We start from the raw sequence: 17,439 nt of genomic DNA, 5'->3' as shown, positions 1-17,439 counted from the left end.
CCTGTGACTGTTGGCTCCACCACCACAGTTGCTATGGCAATTCATATAGACAAAAGCAGTAACCTTTCAGGATCCAACCAGGTAAAAAAAAATGGGACTTAAATTATACTCAGAAACAAACAGGAAGCTGATATAGATGCCAAAGCATCGATATACTGTATTCTCTGCGTTTAATATCATTTCACAGCCAGGCAGCTGCATTCTGTACGAGCTTCACGTTCCCAATTCCTTTGAACATTTGCACCACATAGAGCACATAGCAGTAACTCTGACTTGGAAAAAAATAAATCAAAAAAGTCTTATGAAGAAACTGGAAAAAAACAACAAATATTGAAGCAGACCCAGACAGTGCCTGCTTGGGTACTAGAAAGAAAAGGTACGATGGTGTCTTATTTTCAGACAGATCAGATACATAGGAATTTTTCAGTCTTTGACATGATGCTAAGAGGAAAATCAAGCACCTGCATATGACAAATCTTTGTAACAGCAGGGAGACAAGCATGTGAGTATGACAGGATCTGATGTATTTTAGAGAAGAAGGCTGGACCTCATGTTTCTATTTAATTAGTGAATACATCTTGTTCAGGCTCCTGAGCCCATAGCACCCTAAATTCTTTCCACCAAGCAGCCAGAAGGGCTTCAAGACTGGCAAAATCAGAAATGCTGCAACTTCAAGACCATGGCACGAGAGCTTCTTTATGGGGCTCTATCAAACAAGAAATGGTGACCGGTTGCAAGACTGCAAGTGTGAAATCAACAGCAATCTGTCAGCTCTCATTGACTGTGATAGCAGGACTCACCTTGACTGTATCAAGAATTTGACCAAGCCGTCATTGCTGTTAACTTTGAAGAGTATCATTGCAGGGAAGAAGTGTCCATATCTCCTGTCAGGTCTTCCTTGCAAAGCAATGTGCTGACACAACTCAGTGCTGTAGCATTTCATTTCCTTGCTCTGCCTGCATATCTTCCTTTCCAGAGAACTCCTGATACACCAAGTAAATCAAAGGTATAAGAATTTATGGAACCCAAAGCAGCACTATTTTTTTTGGAATGACATCATGATTGTATATGGGTACTAATAAAAGGCAAAGGTTCCCTGAAGCTGCAGGCTATAAAGTGTAGTAGAGCAATCTGATTAAGACAGAGTTAAGCTGTATTAAACTTTGAAGAAAAAGGCATTCCATAGTGACACGTTAATAGATCCCAGGAAAGATTTGTTAATGGACTAAAAATCGAGAAGCTATTTGTAGGCAGTATTACGGAAAAAGAAAATCACTATTTCTATACAGGTGAGATGCACTTATGAATGAGCATTACAAGAGGGAGAGGTATACATGGGGATGCATGGCTGGGGCAGTCACTCGGGGCTTTTCCCAGAGCACTTCCAGCCCAGGGGCTGCACCACTGTGCACAGGAACTGCACCGCATGCTGCCACCTTACCTGCCGAGCACTGACAGCCCAGCACTGGGGCACCTATGGGGTCAGCATGGGATTACACTGCTGAGAGACAAGGACCTTTGGTATGTGCCCTTAAGGATTTTAGAATAGATTCAAGTAGGGCATGTGCTATACACCATTTGGACGTTGATCTCTGAAGAGAGAGAGATCTTACTCGCTTGAATTTCCTGTTTGAGGTTTGTCTTTCCATCACACTGAGCATATGTGTGAATAAACCCTGATTCAGGTAGTTTGGGATGTGAAAATTTCCTGAAGACTTCTTCCTGAGTGTGAACCACAGAGTGTCACACTGTATATCCAAATTATGACTACTTTGCAATTAAAAGACTCTGCATTTGGGCAATAGGTACAAATGAAATGCAAAGTCTTCAAGGCATTGTAAGGACCTTGTAAGGACACAGAGCCCAGAAAAAACTTTGTCTAGCTGGTAATGAGGTACTAAAAGCCACCTGAAAACAATTGTAATAAGGAGCAAAATGACATTAAAATGCGTGTCTTGGCCTGATCTCAATTCTGTGAGCAGCAACAGTGACCATCTTTTGAAAGGCAGAAAACACCAGAACAAGTAATATTGTCACCTTTCAGTCACAAAAGGTTGATTTATTCTTGCTGCATTGTTATAAAAGGTACTATATAGTTTGTAATGTGCTGAGAGCAGTGGGGGATGTTTACTCATCCCGTCTTATATCTCTGGCTCAACTTAATTTTTCTAATCAGATACTTTTAGTTTCCCACAATATTAAAGAAAAACAGAGAAAAGGCAAATAAATCAAGCACTTTTCTTCAAATTAGTTCATCATCTCCTCTGTGAGTGGTCAGTTTTGTATAAGCTATCAAGCATCTCTCAAACTAACATTTTTCCCATGACACTGAGTTCCATGAATAAAATTTTTGATTATATCAATATGTCAGAAATTAACACTTCATGATTGTGTGTGTTTATTTATTTATTTATAGCATCCATATCCATAGTCTTAACTCTAGACGATTTCTTTTCTGTCTTGTCCAGATGCACCTAAACTGCTCAGATTTCTGAACTTAAAATCTAGTCTACATTTTGTAAACAATGAAAAAGTGGCATCAGGAATTATGGGCTTGGCTTTGGTGTATTTCAGTGGTGAGAAGAATTAATAAAACAGCACTGGTGCCGCTGCAGCCCAGTCTTGCTGTGTTTTTGCCAAAATGTTCCTGGGCTTCTCTCTTCAGATTGAAGGCTGTGGGGACACTGTCAAGATGCTAACAAATACAGAGCCTGGATAATGCTTCATTTACCCCTTGTGTGCCGAAGCCCCAGGTCAGGACTGGGCTCCGCTCAGGCCTTGATGGCCAAGTGTTGGCCCCCTGGGAGCATGCAGGCAGGCTGAAGTAACTGGAGCCAGGTGCTCTGGGAGCTCAGCTAGGGGTCTAGAAACCACACTGAGGTGTCAAGATGGAAGGGGTTGGTTTCAGTCCCCGAGTGTCATCAGTCGTGGCCTAGAAGTGGTAGGGACGGAAGTACCAGCCGCTTAGGGGGAGAAACTGAAGAGAAACCTCCAGAAAGTGGGGGCAAAACCACAGCTGTGGGAGGAAGGAGGTGGGTAGGAGATGGCAGGGGCACCACTCAGGGGCCCTGATCTCCCACAGCTGCACACCAGCTGCAGGAAGGGCATAAAGGAGTGAGATGGACTGAGTACCTTTAATTAGATCTCATCAGAGTGGAGATAGATGTTTGGCCTTCTTAAGGAAAAGGTAGAACAGAATTTATAGGGTTTCTTTACTGTTATTCCTGAACGGATGTGAGTTGAACTAGTAAGGTCTGTTAGAGCATGTATGAGGGGTTGTTTTTGCGTTGTTCTTTGAATTTGCTGGGGTTCCTTCCCCCTCTTCTGCTTTTTTCAAGTGTGTGTTAACTGTCAGCACTCCAGGAAGGGGCTTGTGGGGGGGGAACAGTCCCTCTCCTGGGAGGCTGGAAACCCCTGAAGGGGAAGGCAGCTCCTGGAGGCCCTGAGGCATGGACACAGGGCGGTGCCTCCTGTGCTGCATGGTGCTGGGCAGTGGGGCTTCGGGCGGTGGCCTGAGCAGGATATGGGGTAGGACAGGCAGCGGTAACTGCTGACATTGCTTTCCCTCTAACAGAGCAATGTAATGCATCCAAAGAAGAAAAGGTTTCAGTATGGGGTGGTCCTGCTTAATATACATGTGTATATATATGCATATATATTTATTTATCTAAAAAAGTTCTATGCAGTAGGAAAATATCTAAGTGTTGACTTTCAAGTTATATGATTTCAGTTTCCTTATTGATTCAATGCTTATGCATGCTTCTCACTTTTTTTTCCTCTCTCTCATGTTTTTGCAACAGTTAACACTCAAATTTATGCTACATGAGCTCAAACTGTCCTAGGGCTTTTTGTTTGTTACAAGTCACAACATATTTTGTTGTTGTTAGATGACTTCTATGTTAATAACTACTTAGCTTTTTCTTCTGGTTTTCATTTTCACTGAGGAAGTAATACCCCTTTCCCTCCTTCTGGAAGAAGGGGAGTGACTATATATATATATATATATATATATGTATATATATGTATTATATCGATATATATTTCTTAAGGGAGAATAGTACTCCTTCCTAAAAATACCTAGCTTTCGGTGAGCATGGTAAATTATGAAATTGTGTATTTATCTTTTTTTTTTTTTTTTTTTTTAAAGGCATGATAGAGAGAAAGGTCATTTAGCAAATCAGGTACAAAACTAAGATCTATATTTTAAGAGCTTCAGGGAGCTGGAAGAAAATTGGCTCTTGTGATGAAGCATTATTCAGTCCATCACACATGTGAACTCCAATTTTGCCCCTGAGGTGAAGAAAGTGTTTTTTTTTTCCCTTCTCTGTAACCTCAGAGTTTGTAGGATTTTCACTTTGTGCAATACTATACCACTTCGCAGTGTCTGTGACACACAGAATGATTTGGGATATGCACACATAGTGGGGCAAATAGATGTTTATTTGCAATTAGGCAGGCAAGGGTAAAAGGAGCAGGATGGCACTGTAATACCATGCTTTGTTCTGTATCTCTTGTGATTTTCATTGCTCTTGAAGTCATATGTGTATTTGAAGTATTAGGGAGTCATCAACACTTCTGTATTGCCCCAAGAAGTGCCTGTGCTCCAGGGCTCAATCTGGGCTCAGGCCTGCCTTGTGCTTCTTAGCAGTGATCTGAAGGTAGGGTAGGTAAGGTAGTAAATGAAAAATTGGGATACCAAGCCCAGTAATTTGAATGGGTGTATTGCTATAAACCATAAATATACTCCCAAGATGCAGGAGTGTGTGCCAGGTGGGTCTCTTCCTGGACAGAGCTTTGGCAAATTGTAGTTTCAGTGTCCTGGAAACAATAGGTGTTTTTGGAGGGCATGGAGAGCTAGAGGAAAGGGGGACGTACTGTAGCAGCATTTCTTCAGTATTTCCCTTCTTTCATGTGCAGCTTATTACCTTTAGTGTCGCCGTGATGCATGAGAGTGACTGTGAGTGATGTTGATTATGTGCTGTGGGGAGGATGGAGCTTGAATTCTCCTCTTTGACTTTCTAGTGTTTCTTTCTGGTACAGAGTAAGATTATTTTCTTGCCTCTTCCTGTTCCTCTTCAGAGCACTCTAAGAATACTAACAGCATTCTTGTTCTACTGTTCTTTGCTGAGCACAGGGCTGCAAAAATCCAGCTGGCACTTGCACAGAGATTCATATGGAAAACTGTCCTGGCTTTCTCCTCTTAACCCTCTAGAAGGCCGGCCATTCGGTGTTTCAAGATATACATGTACATCAAACAATAATAAATCATGCAAGAATATAATGAAAAAAACTACTGCTGTGTATAGCTCCATAGTGGAGATTGATGTGCAAGGACTGTAGCTTGAAGACAGAGAGCGAATCTTGTGAAAATTTTAGTACTTTTTTTCCTTAAGGGGGGGGGGGGGGAAGGAGAGGGCAGAATAAGGTTTAGATAGAAAGAAAAATAATTTGAACAATATTCTGAGCAGAAAGAGCCAGAAGGAAGTTGTATGCATTTCAGAGAGACAGATTGGGGAAAGAAGCCTGGCAAAGAAAATCCTTGTAGCAAAGCTGCTAAAATGGCATTGTCTTAAAGCAGTGAAACAACTCTGCTTTCTCACATTTCTCTGCATGAGTTAACTTGACCCCAAGCCATTGTTTCCTATGGAAGTGGAATAGCGTGATAGGCAGCGTGAGGCAAAATTATTTCAAGTCTTTCAGCATAGCTTCCTGTATCCAAAGAAGTAAACATGGACATCAGCATGTAAACAGGACGCTCAGCTGTAAATTAGAGCAAGACGCAGCTTGTTCTACATTCAGCTTTTCCAAAAATAATTCTGCTTTAGTAAATAAGGCATTCTGTATGTGTATCCTACTTTAACACATTTCAGATTGCTGTCAACAAACTGTAAGATTTTAGTAGAAGGTGTTTGCTAAATAACAAGTAAGGCAAACTGGATTTTCTAAATCAGATGCTCTCTATTTTTGTTGCTAAACTGTATGGAATATGCCTTTTCCATATTTGGATAAATGCTACTAGGGATTTACTGCTCTATTTTTGAATGTGGTTGTTCTTATAGAGTAGTCTTATGGCTGAGGTACTGGGATAAACAGGAGGTGGGTATTAGAGCTTTAGTATTGCAGGAGTGGGGCTCTTTAAAAGTACAATTTGCCAAGTAGGGCTGGTTTAAAAAAGTCTTTTTTGTATGTTGGGTGTTTTTTATATTTCTGGCAAGGATGTAAGCTCTTTGGTTTCTTGACAAAACTGCTGCAGTTTTTCTTGGAAATCATAATTTGGACGCAGAACTACAGCTCATAAAATAAGCCATAGTTCCCATGGTATGCTGCGTCGCCTGAATACAGAGAAACTGATAAAGCTGGCTTTATGGAGGACCTGACAGCAGCCTTCCAGTGCCTCTGAGGAGGTTACAGAGCAGACAGAGCAAGGCCCTTTACAGCACTGCATGGCAGGAGGTTGAGAAGCAATGGACATAAACCAGAACAACAGAGGTTTAGGTTGGCTGTGAGGGGAAAAACTTTCTCCTCATTAGGCTAGTCAAGCAGAGTTTGGCCAGAGAGGTTGTGTAGTCTCCACCTGTGGAGATTTTCACAGCCTGACTGGATAAAGCTCTGAGCAATGTGGCCTGACCCCAGTGCTGACCCTGCTTGGAGCAGGAGAGGCGACTACAGCCTTCCCGGTCCCTCCCAGCCTGTGCTATCCTGTGATCCTCCTGTATGTAGAATGGTAAGGAGCCCAGTGCAGAACTGCGTGAAATACTCAAATATCAGTTCTAAGAAGATGAGATGCTTTGAGTGAATTTTTTATACCCTATCTAAATTAAATGTTTTGTCTTAAATGCTGCCTGTTCCTTACTGTCCCTTCCCACTCCTCTCCTCACTTACTGGGACAGGCAGACAGATTTTTGGATCATGACTGAATATTTTTTTAATCAAAAAATCAGTGCATCTGTGCCAACTTCCTTTTGACTTATGGGCAACACAGCAGGCACAGCAAACTGTAGCCCAGGTGCCTGGGGATCTTCTTTTGACCTTCCAGGGGAGATGCTGTTTTTAACATTAATTAGGTAGCAGGAATGCAGTAGGTACAAGGGAATGCGGTCACTTTCTGCCTCCTTAAACATCAGACCCAGTTTCTGTAAAGCACTGCTTAGATTATTTCAGAAATAGTGTTCTCAGTATACTATTGGAAGGGAAGTCAGATGTCTTATTCCTAATATTTTTTGACAAGAGTAAGTAAACCACCCTTATTTTTAACCTATCCAGATGTAGCATATATTGCAATCTACATCACAGCTTCCATAGAGGTACAGTGCCTGGTGTCAGAAGTGAGTGATGTTGATGGAGGGTGAATTCAAAGCGTGTAAGGCATGTTGTAAATATAAGGGAAAGTAATAATGGGAAAAGAAGGGTGACTGCTTGTGGTCTCCGCTGTTTCTCCTTCCCTGTGTTAATGCTACAGTTACAGTACAGCTTACTGTACCTGTTTGCCTCTTCACTGCCCTTCAGTTTCAGGTAGAGAAGTGTGAGGAGGCAAAATCAACAGGCTAAGACCTGTCTTTGCTTTTCAGGTACGTGCCTGTATCACTGCTAACAGTATGTATTTAAGGGCTTGTAAGTGCTCAGTCTCAGCACAGCTGGTTACAGTGAGACCAGATGAGCAGGCTCTTCAACACCGATATTGATTTACCTCGGTTGGTATCTTGGTGTAATTTGCACCTTGTCTGCACCAATAAGTGCAGATGCATCTGAAGAGTGGTTGATTTCTTGCTTCCAGAAATGCAAGTGTTGCACTTGCCCCTGTAGTAGAGACCTTGTGGATTTAAATATTCAGTTAATGGTAGGTGGTGAAAGCCATATCTTAACAGGCTGAATTCTTGCTGCACTTCATTTTGATGCACAGGGTGACTTTAGAGTAGGAAGGGCTTCAAAAGGAAACTCTTTGTCCAAGGACATTTCTCTTTCAAGTCCATGAAGAAAATGAGGAGGGGGATCCAAAGGAGCAGCTACCAGCTTATTGATGGTGGCCTGCTGATGCGAGCCTGTTAAGTGACAGACCATCAAGAGCAATGATTATGCTTTCAGCCTGGGATATATCCTCCTGAGCAGCCAAGCAGTCTGTAGAATGGCTTTGGATCCATGCCATCTTCAGCTTAAGAGTCATACTCCAAGCTGCTGAAGAATATCACCCTAGTAGCTAAAAACTGGGCATGACGAAGTACTCACTTTGGTATTGAATTCTTTTCTATCCCTGCTATGGAAAGTAATTTCTCTAGGTATATTCTTAAATGCAGTTGTAGTTCTGCTAAAAATGGCAAGGAGAATCAAGAAATGCAGCATGAGACTATCAAGTGACAGGCAAGACCGGAACAAGTTTTATCAATCTCTTAAAGATTAGTATCTGACTTTTATCTTTGCTCAGTTTATAGATGTTACGCATTCCTTGTTTTAAGCTTGATGTTCTAAGAACAGTGCTGCTTAGCTGGGTGAGGCCTTGGGCACCTCTGTTTATGATGTTACTCCAAGATGATATTATGGACCCTTCAGAAAGAAAACTAGCACGTAGCTTGGAGCTTGAACTAAAGATAATTTTTTGGCATTCAGATTCCTGGTTCAAGGGTGCTATGATCCCTCAATAGCTTTTAATTAGATGGAGAGTCTCTAGTTAGCAGTGCAGTGTTTGAAAACAGGGCTGTTCTTATGGAAAACTTTTCCTTGCAGTATAGAAAAATCAAAATGTAGTACTACAGTGGAGAAGCGAGCGACACTGTGTTCAGCCACACATGTTGGTGGTTATATGGGGAAAGAAGCTACAGAACAATATGAAAAATTGATCCAAGTTAATTAGTACAACTGTTTGCAACACTTATCCCCTAACAGAACATTAGCGCTATCCCTGCAAGAGATAAGCTGCAATGAAGTAGTCTATTACCCATGCCCCTGACTCTGCTGGTGCTGGTCATGGGAGCTCTGCATGAAAGGCAAGGTCAAGCTGCACGCATCCTACTGTGTTATCTGAATTCTAGGTACTATTTAAAAAGGAATGATGTCTGGAGGTAGAGAGCACATTGCTCTAAAGCATTTAAAGTGCAAAAGAAAATGGGCTATATTCTGCCATTCTTAAAACATGAGATCTAAAAAATACAAATATAGGATGTATTTTATTTTCTTTTTATGGGCAACAGCAGTGCAACTCTTGGTCTGTTGCACAGTCAGCTTTTTGGCATACCACAAAGTCAGAGTTCTTGATTAAAATCATAAATATCTACAGCTTCAAGCTGGCTGCTGAAGCTATTCTGCTAAACCTGTATTAAAAAAAAAAAAGTAAATATAGCTGCTTCTTCCCAAATTCTCCTCTAATGACATTGTTGTTCTAATAAAGTGATTAGACCTTCTTATCCCAGCTAGGGATGCTGCTAAACGAAGTTGAAATACCCATCTTGCTGGGATTATCCTTCAGGCACAATTTAAATGACCCACCAGCAAATATATCTGCTTTAACATGACATTTGTTGTCCTTGCTGCTTTCTCCTACTAGTTCTGTATGAGACTAATCTTTGCCATGAATAGTGCTTTAAATAAATAAATTTGTCTTTTTCTTAGAAACGACAACCTTGTTGATAAGCCTTTCATTTTCTTTCACTGATGAACTCCAATTTGTATTCTGCTTCGAAAGCATCTTTATCCTTGGAAATATCCAGCCACACCATCACAAGTCAAAAAGCCTGATCATTCAGAGGCAAATTGTCTTGCTCCATGCACTGGTGCTCAGTATGAAAGTGAACCAGACCAGTAAAAACCTATTTATGTGATGGCATCTTCAGCCTGCAGAGTGTCTGCAGAAGTTAGTCTGCAAAGGTCCTTTGTTCTACTTAGGCTACCACCTTAGCAGTTTGTATGTTGCGTTTTGCTTAAAAGCTAATTTAATCACCCTTAGTTTTCAAAGCCTTGGCCACAGAGTAAACCTGTTAATATCCCAAGACAATATCAACCCAAATGAGAATCAATGAAAACACTAAGCTTGCCTTTCTGCCATCTGATACGAGGCACTGAAGCAGCACTACCTCTCTCAGGTCTGTTCTGGATCCTTTCTGCTTCCCAGTATTACAGCTCTTTCTGATTTTATTCAGGCTAGCATCTACAGTCACTGCTCAGTATTTTACCCTTTGCCCAGCATTTTACAAAAAAAAAAAAAAAAAGGCAAGATTTTCTTATAAAGCATGTATTTGGCATGTATTTCTCTTTACCAGCCTCAGCTATGGATTTGCTTATCCTGATTAGAATGAAAGCCTGTGCACTGCCAGCACTAGTGCGAAGAGATCAAGTGGGATTCAGAGTCATGTGTTTTCATTTAAATTGCAATCACAGAAGTGTGTTTGAAATTAAAAGGTTTAATAACACATTCTTTACACTGGCCTGCATTAGGACAAGTAAATCGGGGACAGGCTGTGCTTTAAAGAAAACCTAAGCCCCGGAAAAAACACCCTCCTCCAATTTATCCACTTTAATCTGTGTTGTGTTTTTTTGTTTGTTTGTTTTTTTTTATTGCCATTACTTCAGCTATATGCGACAAATGGGTAGCAATGATAGAAGCAGATATGGTTTTGATAAAATTCAGATGTCTTACTAGGTTTGCAGTTATCTTTTGGTGTTTACACTATTTGACTCCCTTTGTTACACTTTGCTTGGGCTTATATTTGGAAAACATTGAAGAATTCCAGCTACCAAATCATAGGATGAACTTTACTGCATGACTTTTTGTTCTCGCTCATGTAAATGTTTCTCCTGTAAAGGTATAATTGCAACAGGGTATTAACAGGCATACTTCATCCTATGCCAATCACCTAAAACTGCCTTTGAAATCAGGCAGTTTGCTTCTGTCTCTCATGCCTGTCTGCTATGTATTCTTTTATGGCAATGCAAATAAAATACTTTAACACAGGGTTTCTGTTTTAACCTAACAGAGGGTTCAGACTACTCACTAAGCTGGGTACAGATTTAAAAGGAGGCTTTTACATAGGACTGCTGTGTAACAGAACCTGCTCTGCTGTGGGTACAGCACATGATGTGAGCAGGAATGACCATGGAAACAGCAAAGAGGGCACAGAACTCTGGCATTTTCCTTGATTTTAGATACTTGGGTCTGAATTATGGTAGGCACAGGCCTCCTGACAGCCGCATAATAGGCAATATGCAAGCTTTTGCAAGCGTGACTCTGAGCAGGTGCAAGGAAACAATTCAAGTTCAGCACAACGGTCTCTGTGCAGTGGGTAATGCTTCTCTGTGGATCTGTGAAAGCAACGAGGGCCTGGAATGGAAATCAGCATTGACCTGTTATCTTCACTTGGCTCCGCACAGCAAAAACGAGCTAAACCAAGAACTTGCAATGCAAGCCATATGCTAGAGTCATCTGCTGGTGCTCAGAACAGTAGGGACAGGTTCTGTTCCCGTCAATAGGAGGGTTAATGACTTGACTTACTGCTTCCCAACAGTTTCACCAGGGGCTGAGCCTATTGCTACTGCTAGAATGTGGTTTTGCTTAATGATGTTTTTGTGAATATTTCATTTTTCACACCTGTCCCCTGGTGAGTTAAAATTGAAGTGTCCTTGATTTTGTTGATTTATGTGAAAACTATAGTTTTCACAAAAAAAAAAAAAAAAAAAGAAAATCATGTTTTCTTATTTAATCAGCCTGCTTCAGGGAGAGGATTAATATAAGTATAACCCCTATTTGTGTGTACCCAGTATTGTATAATAGGTGGGGTTGTGCCAAACAAACAGGCAGGTCCTGCCTGGAAGAGCTTATGTTCTAGTGGGGCTAACAAAAATGCAGAACAAAATACAAACACAGAGCAACATCTGGCCATTGCAGTTGGCCTTAAATAGAAAGGGTTTAAATTTGTATGTGCTGTGACTTGTCCAAGCTATCCAAGTGCCCCACTATTTTTATGATAACCTGTTTGGTTTCTTTCCAAAGACTATCTCTTAATATTCTCCCCTTCTAAACATGACTCATGTCCCAGTATCCTGAATTTTCAGGAAATACCTTCTTAGAACTTTCACCTCCCTTCCTTGTTTTAGAATATTTTGTGATAATTTCTTTCAAGTTATAGTTTATCTCCACCACTGATATGTTCCATATGGTCATTTCAATCCTATAGTCAATTATATACCTCTATAGGGAAGCACTGCACTTGGCATAGGCTTCCATGATTCTCCTCATGGATCACTGGGTAAAGCTTCCCCTTCTTAGAACTCTTATTGTAATATTTGTTTTTAGCGGTTTAAACAGTCATGAAAAAGAATCACAAACTACATCAAAAAAAACATTTGTAGGTGTCATCTTGAAAATGAGATGAAACCTTGAAAAAGCAAATGCAAAGAGGTTTTTAGAAGCTAGTTAGGCTTGTGTTGATTTAAAAAGAAAAACAAAACAACAGGTTCCTTTCTATTCATAAGTAACAGGAAAAAACACTTGGTCAACATGTTCTTATTCTTTTCTTACTTCTGTGACAGTCAACTTGCTGGGATGAATCCTTCCTATAACTTGTAGACTGTTTTTTTTATGTCTTGTCAGAGATAAGGTGATTGTGGAGAAAAACAATGATGATAGGGATCTGTAATTATTTGTGACTGATGAGCATATCTGACATTCTTTCCTGGTATTCACTGATATGTCTAGGAGATGAGAGCAAAACAGACAATTTTCTCTGCTGGCACAGTATATATTTTATGTTCAAGATGCAGCTTGCCATGAGATTTTGGACAGGATTGCTTTACCACAGTGTGAAAATATTAGTAAAAACAATGCATGTCTGGGGAACAGTCTCCGTTAAATGTTTCTATCTTTCAAGTTGGTACAGAATCAGTAAAGAGAAAATGAGTCCTGTGAGATTGAGAGCTCTTTCAGATGTCAGTTCTTCAATTAATTCTGTAAGGGCAAATAGTAGCATTTTTGAGTGAAGGCCGTATATGTGTTCCTCCTGTTATGAGTGCTGGCAGTATCATTATTTTGAGTGGTAAAAGATTAAGATTCTCCTCTGTGGGAAGTTTGTCTTGATTCAACATGTACTGGTATATGGAAAATCAAAACTAGGCTCTACAGCAACATATATGTGTATATACATGTGTGTATGGATATACATGTGTTTGTATATGTGTGTATGTATATATATAAAAATCTGGTTTTTAAAGTTCATGAGAAGCTTTAGAAAGGTTGAACTAGGCTAAATAAGACCTAGGTCTTGGAGCTCAAATAACTGAACAAGCTTTCAAATCTACCTCTAACCCTCAAAACTACCTTTATCTGAATGGCTTAAATGAAATACTGTTCTCTGGAAGGGTAAGAGGATAATATTTAGTTTAAGTGCACTTTATTTGGTACTTCACGAAATGATCAGTTGTAGGACAATCATTAAAATCATAGGCTATAAGCTACTGTCCTCTGAAGTAAATTACATGTTGTAAGATATGTGGGTCTTTGTCTTTTATCACACCAAATGGAATGTGTCTAAGCCACTGGGGATTTTAGGTTCTCCCTTATTTTTCTAGGGCTGTTGTTTTTAAATGAAATGTTTTGATTAATGAAGAATAAAAACTTTAACATTTGTGTTGGTTTAAAAACTGCTGTTTTGCTTCAGTGTCTTTTCTTGCTTAGTACTGACCATAATGCAGCTCCTGATAAAATAAACCAATTATGTAAGTGGGGGTTTTCTCCTTCTCCCCACAGTCCCTTTCAGAAGTTATCTTTTTTGTTCAAATACAACTGGAGGTCAGGTTGAGTGAAGAAACCCCACGATGAGTTAAATGATCAAGACCCAGAAAAGCCTGGAGCACTAAAGTCTGTAGTGTTCCTCTTCCATTTGGTGCAAATTACCTATCCCAGCTTCAAACCTCAATGGGGGTGAATATAAATTGTCTTTTATTTAGTCTTAATGTTGTGTTAGCCACCCTACCTGTGCTCAGAGTATTGCTGTAAGTGTGAGCCCTGCAGGTTGCCAAATGACCACTTCCAATGCTGTGTCTTCTGTTCCTGTTCTAGTTTTATTGTTAGGCATCCTGGGTTAGAAGCCAAATGGTGTGTTGAACGTGAGGTGGAAGAACCTGGGCAGGGGGGAAGCCTGCCTGGAGAAGGGCAATACATGTTGTTTAAAAAAAAAAAAAAGGCATAAGAGGATCTGAAATAGACGGGCTTTGGTGGAAAATTGGATAGCTAAAAAAGAGGTTATATTCTATGAGCAAGATTAAAGGAAATTAAATTGGAGGATTAAGGCTCAGGTTCTGCAGTCTCATTTTCTGTTTCAATTCACAAACACCTTCTAAAACCCACCAGTGATGTGATTATTCTTTAAATAATTAAAAAAAGTAGGAGGCAGGTTTTCTCCTCTGTAACATGTGTTTATAAGCTTTATCATAAGAACTGACTCCTCTGTGAAACAGCCTTGAGTATTGTGGAGACCTGCTTGTTAGTCATGTTGGTTTATATTTATTCATTTATCTCTTGTGAGTTGGCCTATGAACATTTTGAAATATACATCCTGAACTAGTTTCCTATATTCAAGTCACCTGTTAGGAACTCCAAAGCCTGATCTTACAGAGTCATTGACAGAAGAAACTTGCTTTTAGTAGCGTGTGAAAATGCATATAACAGTCTCAAGGACATCATGGTAATTGATGGTACTGTATGGGTTTCTCAGTAATTCAAAAGTGACAACTTTTGTTTGTTATAACAGCTTAAGCAACAGTAACATTATGGAGATTATTTATTGGGAGAACATTGCTTGAAAGACTGTGTCCTGGGGCCAGTGTGGGCATGGAAGTGATTCTTGAGCGAAGCACCTTACTCTTCTGTACTTCTAAATTGAAAGAAGAATGGCGGGCACACTTGGGACAAACAGTTTGGGGGACTGGGGAGAGAGAAGGAGCCTATTTTTATTTTTTAAGTCCAATGCAGAATGTGTGGAGGAGAAATGAACTTACCTTTAAATTTCTCCAAGTTGAAATTAAAAGAAAATGTGATAGTCCTACTAAGTAAGGAGTATTCTCCTTTACAAAAAGAATCCTACTTTAACTTAAGCTTCAATAAAATCAGAAACACCTGCTTTTCCTGAAGTTATTCCACTTCATAAGATCAAGGAAGAAAAAACCCTCCAGTCTAATTGCAGATCGTGCTTCTCTTGCATCGCTATGTATGGCCTAAATAGGTCAACAAAAATTTAACATGCTTCCAATTGTGTAAAGCATGTATGTTCAGATGCCTCCTATTCTTCGGAAATATTTAACTGCTTATGTTTTATGCTTATGTTAATTATAGTGAATAATTAGAGTTGTCTAAATAGGTTGCATTACTTTGTTCAGTTATCCTTTTCTTGGATACTTGGTACTTGGATAGGCCACACTAGCCTTCTAGGCCTAATTTTGTACTTTGTTTCTCACTTTGATAATATTGCACAATTCCATGCTGGCTTCAGTGGATCAGAGTACTTCAGTGTACAGTGAGTTGGAAAAATACTGAACAAAACTGGACTTAACCACTCATTAGGATGTGCATTGAGGCAGGTATGGTCAATGTTTAGGATTATTTGTATGTAATAAGCAGTTCTAGCAAGCTTGATACATGTAATGTCTTAACCCTTTAGATGTTATTCCTGTTGTTCAACGTTATAGGCAGAGAACACACTTTTTTATTTCTTTGTGGTGTACTTCTCCAAATTCATTATTTAAAAGGTCATTTCCAAGGTTGCTAGGTCTAAAATGACCACTCTTGGCAGCTGTTCCGTCTGTTCATTTCATTAATTTTCTTGCTGAATCATGGATTAGTTTTGTAAAATAGATATATCCAATTAATTCCTCAGTATGAGAAGCTCATAAAAAAAAAAAAAAAAGTTTTAGACCTTCAAACTACATTTTTCAGGTACTTTTAAGTTCTCATTTATCTAGGTGGGGTTTCTTTATTGAAAGCGTGGTGTCTTTAACCTACGTAAGGAAGCAACACTTGACATTCCAGTCATGCCCACAAGTTGTGTCAGTCTCAATAGCTTCCTTGATTAAATACTGCAAAAGTGGATGGTAAGGGGCAGGACTGCAGTTCCCTTTCACACCTTTAAAATTAGTTTGAATGCCCTCATCCTGCAGTGGAAGACAGTCCTGCCAACAAGGTTGATCCATGTCCCCAAGCAAGGACTCGAAGATAATTTCAGAGCGTGAAATAAATGTGTGAACTATGTAGATCTTCTTTTTTTTTTTTTTTGTAAATTGTTTTATAAATGAGATTTTTATATGGGTATTTCTTTTTTTTTTTTTTTTTTTTTTTTTTTTTTTTATATATGACCCGAAACGGTATCTTGTGATCTAGCCACAAGATGGCACCTAAGCTTCATTTAACTGCTTGAGCTAAGTCACTTAGCAGGCTGGTTTTAAAAACAAAACACCAAAAAAAAAAAAAAAAAAAAAAAGGAAGAGAAAAAAAAAAAAAGGAAAATTACCTAGCCACCTTTAACTTACAGAGAAAAACAAGGTGATGTTTGTGAGCAGTTCAAATTTAGTAGCTAAAAACATCAAATGGATTCTTTTTACTCTTGTAAAGCAGAAACTTTCTGCCTAATACAGTATCTCAAGACTGACAAATAAATGCCTTAAATTAGGGAAGTCTCTAAGTTTAAAGTTATTTTTCCATGTTTCCATGAACATTAAGTTACCTGAGATACTTCTGATAAGGTGAGATGTATGTGCACAGTTCATTGTTGTATGGATGTGCTATTTTATGCATACTCTTCCTTCAGCAAAGCTTTATGAGAGGCTTAAGATTATATTTGACTATCTTGCATGTCCTTTTCCAGTCATGTCACATGACAACTTTGCAAAATGTAATTGCCTAGAGTTTTTTCTTTGTAGAGCAAATCTATTTGTTTTTCTTGATGCTGGGATATTACTTCCTGCTTTGTGCAGCATCTCTGGAGTGTGCAGTCCTGATTCCCTTCTAGAAAAATAAATAATAATTTCCTTGCCAGCTGACTCAAACTTCTCCCTTTTGGCAATATTGCTACAGTGGAAAGAGCATACTTGCTCTTCTCATTGCCAAGGGGAAAGCCAATCCCAGGCAAAAATGTTAGGGGAAAGAAGAAGCTATTAAAATGGTGGCAGGCAGGCAGGGATCTGGGCAGCTATGTTTACCTCCTGGTTTTAGGAAAAGAGGAATGGAACTTTAGATTTGAGTGACTTTTTGCCATTGTTCAAAGTAAGAGGCCTATCCAGGAATATTTGACTAAGGTGCAGTGGAGGCATGAGACTCCAGGCAGTGGGCTTCCTGGTTGCTTTCCCACAAGGGTCCAGACACAATAGGTAGAGTGGACTAAGAGCTGGCATCCTGAATTGGTCTTAGACAATTCCTCTGTTGCCATGTTAGCTCACAGTTAAGCCAAACTCTGTGCTACCTAGAATTGT

The 17,439-nt window shown here is 39.6% G+C and overlaps 1 protein-coding gene across 4 annotated transcripts in view; it reads left to right on the top strand.

The window, feature by feature from the left end:
• Positions 1-3,147: 3,147 nt before the first annotated feature.
• NAALADL2 (N-acetylated alpha-linked acidic dipeptidase like 2) overlaps positions 3,148-17,439 on the top strand; it is a 433,689-nt gene continuing 419,397 nt past the window's right edge. For 2 of the 4 annotated variants that reach the window (XM_084529574.1, XM_084529579.1), the window contains exon 1: positions 3,148-3,187. The gene's annotated coding sequence lies outside the window, so the exon portion shown is untranslated. The other 2 variants (XM_084529568.1, XM_084529569.1) reach the window with 2 other exon arrangements.

Source organism: Aythya ferina, assembly GCF_964211825.1.
Source record: "Aythya ferina genome assembly, chromosome: 9".
Lineage (NCBI taxonomy): Eukaryota > Metazoa > Chordata > Aves > Anseriformes > Anatidae > Aythya > Aythya ferina.
This window is presented reverse-complemented; position numbering and strand designations above follow the sequence as displayed.